At 40.7% G+C, this 9,265-nt stretch overlaps 1 non-coding gene across 1 annotated transcript; it reads right to left on the bottom strand.

Annotated features, from left to right (window-relative positions):
- Positions 1 to 4,457: 4,457 nt before the first annotated feature.
- LOC130978451 (small nucleolar RNA R71) lies at positions 4,458 to 4,565 on the bottom strand. Its single transcript, XR_009086094.1, has one exon. It is a non-coding gene; the product is annotated as a small nucleolar RNA R71 (small nucleolar RNA).
- Positions 4,566 to 9,265: the final 4,700 nt, after the last annotated feature.

Below are 9,265 nucleotides of genomic sequence, written 5' to 3'. Positions count from 1 at the left end.
AATCCTCCTAGACCCATCTATTTGAGCACTATTCCCACCTTTGTATTCAGCTCTTGAAGTATCAACCAAAATGAGCCTTGATTTGCAACGGCAACCACGAAACATCTTTTGCTTACGCTTCATACCACAAAGCATCCTAAGTTGACCATCCGTTTCAAGCAAGCCATACTCAAGAGGGACAATAAAGCTAATAGAAATGAATTTTACCCACTCAAGTGAAGGAGTGTGATGAGCGGATAATTTATACGCTTTTTGGCATTGTTTTTAGGTAGTTTTTAGTAAGTTCAAGCTACTTTTAGGGATGTTTTCATTAGTTTTTATGTTAAATTCACATTTCTGGACTTTACTATGAGTTTGTGTGTTTTTCTATGATTTCAGGTAATTTCTGGCTGAAATTGAGGGACTTGAGCAAAACTCTGAAAAAGGCTGACAAAAGGACTGCTGATGCTGTTGGAATCTGACCTCCCTACACTCAAAATGGATTTTCTAGAGCTACAGAACTCCAAATGGCGCGCTCTCAACGGCGTTGGAAAGTAGACATCCATAGCTTTCCAGCAATATATAATAGTCCATACTTTATTCGGAAATTGATGACGTACTTTGGCGTTGAACGCCAAGTACATGGCGCTGTCTGGAGTTAAACGCCAGAAACACATCATGATCCGGAGTTGAACGCCCAAAAACGTTATAACTTGGAGTTCAACTCCAAGAGAAGCCTCAGCTTGTGGATAGATCAAGCTCAGCCCAAGCATACACCAAGTGGGCCCCGGAAGTGGATTTATGCATCAATTACTTACTCATGTAAACCCTAGTAGCTAGTCTAGTATAAATAGGATAATTTACTATTTGATGAGCGGATAATTTGTACGCTTTTTGGCATTGTTTTTAGTATGTTTCTAGTAGGATTTAGTTAGTTTTTAGTATATTTTTATTAGTTTTTAGTTAAAATTCACTTTTCTGGACTTTACTATGAGTTTGTGTGTTTTTTCTGTGATTTCAGGTATTTTCTGGCTAAAATTGAGGGACCTGAGCAAAAATCTGATTCAGAGACTGAAAAGGACTGCAGATGCTGTTGGATTCTGACCTCCCTGCACTCGAAGTGGATTTTCTGGAGCTACAGAAGCCCAATTGGCGCACTCTCAACGTCGTTGGAAAGTAGACATCCTGAGCTTTCCAGCAATATATTATAGTTCATACTTTGCCCAAGATTTGATGGCCCAAACCGGTGTTCAAAGTCACCTTCAGAATTCCCCGCGTTAAACGCTGGAACTGGCACCAAAGTGGGAGTTAAACGCCCAAACTGGCACAAAAGCTGGCGTTTAACTCCAAGAAGAGTCTCTACACGAAAATGCTTCATTGCTCAGCCCAAGCACACACCAAGTGGGCCCGGAAGTGGATTTTTATGTCTTTTACTCATCTTTGTAATTCTTAAGCTACTAGTTCCCTATAAATAGGACCTTTTACTATTGTATTATCATCTTCGGACATCTAGTTCTTAGATCATTGGGAGGCTGGCCTCACGGCCATGCCTAGACCTTGTTCTTATGTATTTTCAATGGTGGAGTTTCTACACACCATAGATTAAGGTGTGGAGCTCTGTTGTACCTCGAGTATTAATGCAATTACTATTGTTCTTCTATTCAATTCAGCTTGTTCTTGTTCCAAGATATCACTTGTTCTTCAACTTGATGAATGTGATGATCCATGACACTCATCATCATTCTCACCTATGAACGTGTGACTGACAACCACCTCCGTTCTACCTTAGATTGGGTGGATATCTCTTGGATTCCTGATACACGACGCATGGTTGTTGCTCGCCTGACAAACGAGCGCTCGCCTGACTACTGAGCCATCCATTCCGTGAGATCAGAGTCTTCGTGGTATAAGCTAGAACTGATGGTGGCATTCAAGAGAATCCGGAAGGTCTAAACCTTGTCTGTGGTATTCTGAGTAGGATTCAATGATTGAATGACTGTGACGAGCTTCAAACTCGCGATTGTGGGGCGTTAGTGACAGACGCAAAAGAATCACTGGATTCTATTCCGACATGATCGAGAACCGACAGCTGGATAGCCGTGCCGTGACAGGGTGCGTTGAACATTTCCACTGAGAGGATGGGAGGTAGCCACTGACAACGGTGAAACCCTTGCATACAGCTTGCCATGGAAAGGAGTAAGAAGGATTGGATGAAGACAGTAGGAAAGCAGAGAGACGGAAGGGACAAAGCATCTCCATTCGCTTATCTGAAGTTCTCACCAATGAATTGCATAAGTATCTCTATCTTTATCTTTATGTTTTATTCATCATCTATACCCATTTGAGTCTGCCTGACTGAGATTTACAAGGTGACCATAGCTTGCTTCATACCAACAATCTCTGTGGGATCGACCCTTACTCGCATAAGGTTTATTACTTGGACGACCCAGTACACTTGCTGGTTAGTTGTGCGAAGTTGTGATAAAGAGTTGAGATTGCAATGAGCATACCATGTTGATGGCGCCATTGATGATCACAATTTCGTGCACTAAGTTTTTGGCGCCGTTGCCGGGGATTGTTTCGTGTTTGGACAACTGACGGTTCATCTTGTTGCTTAGATTAGGTATTTTTTTTCAGAATTTCTTTAAGAATGAATTCTAGAGTTTCATGATGATCTGTTGAAATCTGGCTGGCTGTGAAGCCATGTCTAATCTTATTGGACCGAGGTTTCAACTTATCATCACAAGAGCTTGTTGATTTCTATCAATATTGCTGTTGAAGCAATGATCTGCTGAGGCTTGGCTGGCCATTGGCCATGTCTAGTGTTTTGGACCGGAGCTTTCTTTGAAAGCTTGGCTGGCTGTGAAGCCATGTCTAATTCCTGGACCGGAGTCTTAGACTAGCATTGCAATGATTCCTGGAGTTCTAATTAAGAATTCTGAAACCTTTATTTTCTTTTTTTATATAATTTTCGAAAAAGCACAAAAAAATTACAAAATCATAAAAACCCAAAAAATATTTTATGTTTCTTGTTTGAGTCCAGTGTCTCATTTTAAGTTTGGTGTCTTGCATGCATTGTTTATTTGATCTTGGTTCTATTTTCAAGTCAATAATACAGAGAACTGAAGATTCAGTACATGCAGCAGAGGAATTATACAGAAAAAGCTGGGCGTTCAAAACGCCCAGTGAAGAAGGAAATCTGGCGTTTAAACGCCAGCCAGGGTGCCTGGCTGGGCGTTTAACGCCCAAAAGGGTAGTGCATTGGGCGTTAAATGCCAGAATGTGCACCATTCTGGGCGTTTAACGCCAGGATGGCACAAGAGGGAAGATTTTGTTTTTAATGCAATTTTTTTTCAAGTTTTCAAAGTTTTTCAAAATCAAATCTTTTTCAAATCATATCTTTTCAATCAAATCTTTTTCAAAATCAATTTCTTTCCTTTTTCAAAGATACTTGCTAACAATTAATGATTTGATTCAACATTTCAAGTATGTTGCCTTTTCGGTTGAGAAAGGTTTAATGTTTGAATCATATCTTTTCTTGTTAGGCAAGTCATTAATTTTTAAAATCAAATCTTTTTAAATTGTTTTTCAAATCATATCTTCTCAATCATATCTTTTTCAAACCATAACTTTTCAATCACATCTTTTCAATCACATCTTTTTCAAAAAAGTTTTCAATCATATCTTCTTCAAAATCTTTTTCAAAATGTTTTTTAAAAAATCTTTTACTTAATTTTCGAAAAAACTCTCCCCCTCTTTTCACATCCTTCTATTTATGGAGTACCACTCCTCCTCAATGCACAATTCGAACTCTATCTCACTAAGTTCGAATTCTTCTCCCTCTTCTTTCTATTTTTCTGTTTCTCTGACACCTCAAGGAATCTCTATACTATGACATAGAGGATTCCATCTTTTCTTGTTCTCTTCTCTTTCATATGAGCAGGAGCAAAGACAAAAGCATTCTTGTTGAGGCTGACCCTGAACCTGAAAGGACCTTGAAGCGAAAGCTAAGAGAAGCTAAGGCACAACTCTCTGTAGAGGACCTAACAGAAATCTTCAAAGAAGAAGAACCTATGGCAGCCGAAAATAACAACAATGCCAACAATGCAAGGAAGGTGCTGGGTGACTTTACTGCACCTACTCCCGACTTCTATGGGAGAAGCATCTCTATCCCTGCCATTGGAGCAAACAACTTTGAGCTTAAGCCTCAATTAGTTTCTCTAATGCAACAGAATTTCAAGTTCCATGGACTTCCATTAGAAGATCCTCATCAGTTTTTAGCTGAATTCTTGCAAATCTGTGACACTGTCAAGACTAATGGGGTTGACCTTGAGGTCTACAGACTTATGCTATTCCCTTTTGCTGTAAGAGACAGAGCTAGGATATGGTTGGACTCACAACCTAAAGAAAGCCTGAACTCTTGGGAAAAGCTAGTCAATGCCTTCTTGGCAAAGTTCTTTCCACCTCAAAAATTGAGTAAGCTTAGAGTGGAAGTCCAAACCTTCAGACAGAAGGAAGGTGAATCCCTCTATGAAGCTTGGGAAAGATACAAACAATTAATCAGAAAGTGTCCCTCTGACATGCTTTCTGAATGGAGCATCATAGGTAGTTTCTATGATGGTCTCTCCGAACTATCTAAGATGTCTTTGGATAGCTCTGCTGGAGGATCTCTTCATCTGAAGAAGACGCCTGCAGAAGCTCAGGAACTAATTGAAATGGTTGCAAATAACCAATTCATGTACACTTCTGAAAGGAATCCTGTGAACAGTGGGACAAATCAGAAGAAAGGAGTTCTTGAGATTGATACTCTGAATGCCATACTGGCTCAGAATAAAATATTGACTCAGCAAGTCAATTTGATTTCTCAAAGTCTGTTTGGAATGCAAAATGCACCAAGCAGTACTAAGGATGCTTCATCTGAAGAAGAAGCTTATGATCCTGAGAACCCTTCAATGGAAGAGGTGAATTACATGGGAGAACCCTATAGAAACACCTATAATTCTTTATAGAGAAATCATCCAAATCTTTCATGGAAGGATCAACAGAGACCTCAACAAGGTTTCAACAACAATAATGGTGGAAGAAATAGGTTTAGCAATGGCAAGCCTCTTCCATCATCTTCTCAGCAACAGACAGAGAGTTCTAAGCAGAGCCACTCTGACTTAGCAACCATGGTCTTTTATCTGATCAAAACCACTCAAAGTTTCATGACTGAAACAAGGTCCTCCATTAGAAATTTGGAGGCACAAGTGGGACAGCTGAGCAAGAAAATTACTGAACTCCCTCCTAGTACTCTTCCAAGCAATACAGAAGAAAATCCAAAAGGAGAATGCAAGGCCATCAACATGGCCGAATTTGGAGAGGAGGAAGAGGCAGTGAACGCCACTGAGGAAGACCTCAATGGACATCCACTGGCCTCCAATGAGTTCCCTAATGAGGAACCATGGAAATCTGAGGCTCAAAATGAGACCATAGAGATTCCATTGGACTTACTTCTGCCTTTCATGAGCTCTGATGAGTATTCTTCCTCTGAAGAGGATGAGTATGTCACTGAAGAGCAAGTTGCTAAATACCTTGGAGCAATCATGAAGCTAAATGACAAGTTATTTGGTAATGAGACTTGGGAGGATGAACCTCCTTTGCTCACCAAAGAAATGGATGACTTGTCTAGGCAGAAATTACCTCAAAAGAGACAAGATCTTAGAAAGTTCTTAATTCCTTGCGCCATAGGCACCATGACCTTCAAGAAGGCCTTGTGTGACCTAGGGTCAAGTGTAAACCTCATGCCTCTCTCTGTAACGGAGAAGTTAGGGATCTTTGAGGTACAAGCTGCAAGAATCTCACTAGAGATGGCAGACAATTCAAGAAAACAAGCTTATGGGCTAGTAGAGAATGTTCTGGTAAATGTTGAAGATCATTACATTCCTGCTGATTTCATAGTCCTAGAGACTGGGAGGAGCATGGATGAATCTATCATCCTTGGCAGACCCTTCCTAGCCACAGCAAAGGCTGTGATTGATGTGGACAGAGGAGAATTGATCATTCAAGTGAATGAAGAATCCTTTGTGTTTAAGGCTCAAGGATACCCCTCTGTCACCATGGAGAGGAAGCATGAAGAGCTTCTCTCAAAACAGAGCCGAACAAAGCCCCCACAGTCAAACTTTAAGTTTGGTGTTGGGAGGCCACAACCAAACTCTAAGTTTGGTGTTGAACCCTCACATTCAAACTCTAAGTTTGGTGTTGGGAGGTTCCAACATTGCTCTGAATATCTGTGAGGCTCCATGAGAGCCCTCTGTCAAGCTACTGACATTAAAGAAGCGCTTGTTGGGAGGCAACCCAATGTTATATTTTATCTATTTTTCTTTGTTATTTTATGTTTTCTGTAGGTTGATGATCATAGGAAGTCACAAAATCAATTGAAAAAGCAAAAACAGAATAAAAAATAGAAGGAAAAACAGCACACCCTGGAGGAAGGCCGTGCTGGCGTTCAAACGCCAGTAAGGCTAGCAGATGGGCGTTTAACGCCCAGTCTGGCACCATTCTGGGCGTTTAACGCCAGAAAGGGGCACCAGACTGGGGTTAAATGCCGGAAAAGGGCAAGAACTTGGCGTTAAACGCCAGAAATGGGCACCAGCCCGGCGTTTAACGCCAGAATTGGCTCAGAATGCATTTTTGCACGCCACTTGGTGCAGGGATGACTTTTTCTTGACACCTCAGGATCTGTGGACCCCACAGGATCCCCACCTACCCCACCACCCTCTCTATTCTTCTTCACCCATTCACTAATCACCTCTACCACTCTTCCCCAAAAACCCCTCACCTATCAAATCTCACTATTCTCTTCACCACTCACATCCTTACACTAGAAGGGTCAACTTTGATCAAAGGTTGGACCAAGTCCTCACTGACATTTGTGAAGAGGGCGCCCAATGGAAGAGAGATTCAAGAGGGAAGCCGGTTCAATTGAGAAGGCATGACCTCAAGCCCGTAGCTAAGGGATGGTTGGAGTTTATCCAACGCTCAATCATTCCCACTAGCAACCGGTCCGAAGTTACTCTAGACCGGGCCATCATGATCCATAGTATCATGATTGGAGAAGAAGTAGAAGTTCATGAGGTTATTGCCCAAGAACTTTATAAGGTGGCGGACAAGTCATCTACCTTGGCAAGGTTAGCCTTTCCTCATCTCATTTGTCACCTCTGTTATTCAGTAGGAGTTGACATAGAAGGAGACATCCTCATTGATGAGGACAAGCCCATCACTAAGAAAAGGATGGAGCAAACAAGAGACCCCTCTCATCATGAAATCCCTGAGATACCTCAAGGAATGCACCTTCCTCCACAAAACTATTGGGAGCAAATCAACACCTCCCTAGGAGAATTGAGTTCCAACATGGGACAACTAAGGGTGGAGCACCAAGAACATTCCATCCTCCTCCATGAAATTAGAGAAGATCAAAGAATCATGAGAGAGGAGCAGCAAAGACAAGGAAGAGACATTGAGGAGCTCAAGCACTCCATAAGGCCTTCAAGAGGAAGAACAAGCCGCCATCACTAAGGTGGACCCGTTCTTTAATCTCCCTGTTCCTTATTTTCATGTTTTTCGAAAAATCATGCTTATGTTTATCCATGTTTGTGTCTTATGATCATTAGTGTCTTAGTGTCTATGCCTTAAAGTTATGAATGTCCTATGAATCCATCACCTTTCTTAAAATGAAAAATGTTCTTAATTGAAAAAGAGAATAATTGCATGAATTTTGAATTTTATAACAGATTAATTGTTTTGATGTGGTGGCAATACTTTTGTCTTCTGAATGTATGCTTAAACAGTGCATATGTCTTTTGAATTTGTGGTTCATGAATGTTAAAATTGTTGGCTCTTGAAAGAATGATGAAAAAGGAGACATATTACTGAGGATCTGAAAAATCATAAAAATGATTCTTGAAGCAAGAAAAAGCAGTGAATACAAAAAAAAAAACGAAAAAAAGAAGGGAGAAAGAGAAAAAGAAAGAAAAAAGAAAGAAATAAAGTTGTGATCCAAGGCAAAAAGAGTGTGCTTAAGAACCCTGGACACCTCTAATTGGGGATTCTAGCAAAGCTGAGTCACAATCTGAAAAGGTTCACCCAATTATGTGTCTGTGGCATGTATGTATCCGGTGGTAATACTGGAAGACAGAGTGCTTTGGGCCACGGCCAAGACTCATAAAGTAGCTGTGTTTAAGAATCATCATACTTAACTAGGAGAATCAATAACACTATCTGAGTTCTGAGTTCTTATAGATGCCAATCATTCTGTTCGGAAGCAAAGAGCTACTAGTTCTGAGTTCCTAAAGAAGCCAATCATTCTGAATTTCAAAGGATAAAGTGAGATGCCAAAACTGTTCAGAGGCAAAAAGCTAAAAGCCCCGCTCATCTAATTAATAGTGATCTTCATAGATGTTTTTGGAGTTCATTGCATATTCTCTTCTTTTTATCTTGTTTGATTTTCAGTTGCTTGGGGACAAGCAACAATTTAAGTTTGGTGTTGTGATGAGCGGATAATTTGTACGCTTTTTGGCATTGTTTTTAGTATGTTTCTAGTAGGATTTAGTTAGTTTTTAGTATATTTTTATCAGTTTTTAGTTAAAATTCACTTTTCTGGACTTTACTATGAGTTTGTGTATTTTTCTGTGATTTCAGGTATTTTCTGGCTGAAATTGAGGGACTTGAGCAAAAATCTGATTCAGAGACTGAAAAGGACTGCAGATGCTGTTGGATTCTGACCTCCCTGCACTCGAAGTGGATTTTCTGGAGCTACAGAAGCCCAATTGGCGCGCTCTCAACGGCGTTGGAAAGTAGACATCCTGGGCTTTCCAGCAATATATGATAGTCCATACTTTGCCCAAAATTTGATGGTCCAAACCGGCGTTCAAAGTCACCTTCAGAATTCCCAGCGTTAAACGCCGGAACTGGCACCAAAGTGGGAGTTAAACGCCCAAACTGGCACAAAAGCTGGCGTTTAACTCCAAGAAGAGTCTCTACACGAAAATGCTTCATTTTTCAGCCCAAGCACACACCAAGTGGGCCCGGAAGTGGATTTTTATGTCTTTTACTCATCTTTGTGATTCTTAAGCTACTAGTTCCCTATAAATAGGACCTTTTACTATTGTATTATCATCTTCGGACATCTAGTTCTTAGATCATTGGGAGGCTGGCCTCACGGCCATGCCTAGACCTTGTTCTTATGTATTTTCAACGGTGGAGTTTCTACACACCATAGATTATGGTGTGGAGCTCTGCTGTACCT

The sequence above is a fragment of the Arachis stenosperma genome, chromosome 4, assembly GCF_014773155.1.
Source record: "Arachis stenosperma cultivar V10309 chromosome 4, arast.V10309.gnm1.PFL2, whole genome shotgun sequence".
Classification (NCBI taxonomy): Eukaryota; Viridiplantae; Streptophyta; class Magnoliopsida; order Fabales; family Fabaceae; genus Arachis; species Arachis stenosperma.
This window is presented reverse-complemented; position numbering and strand designations above follow the sequence as displayed.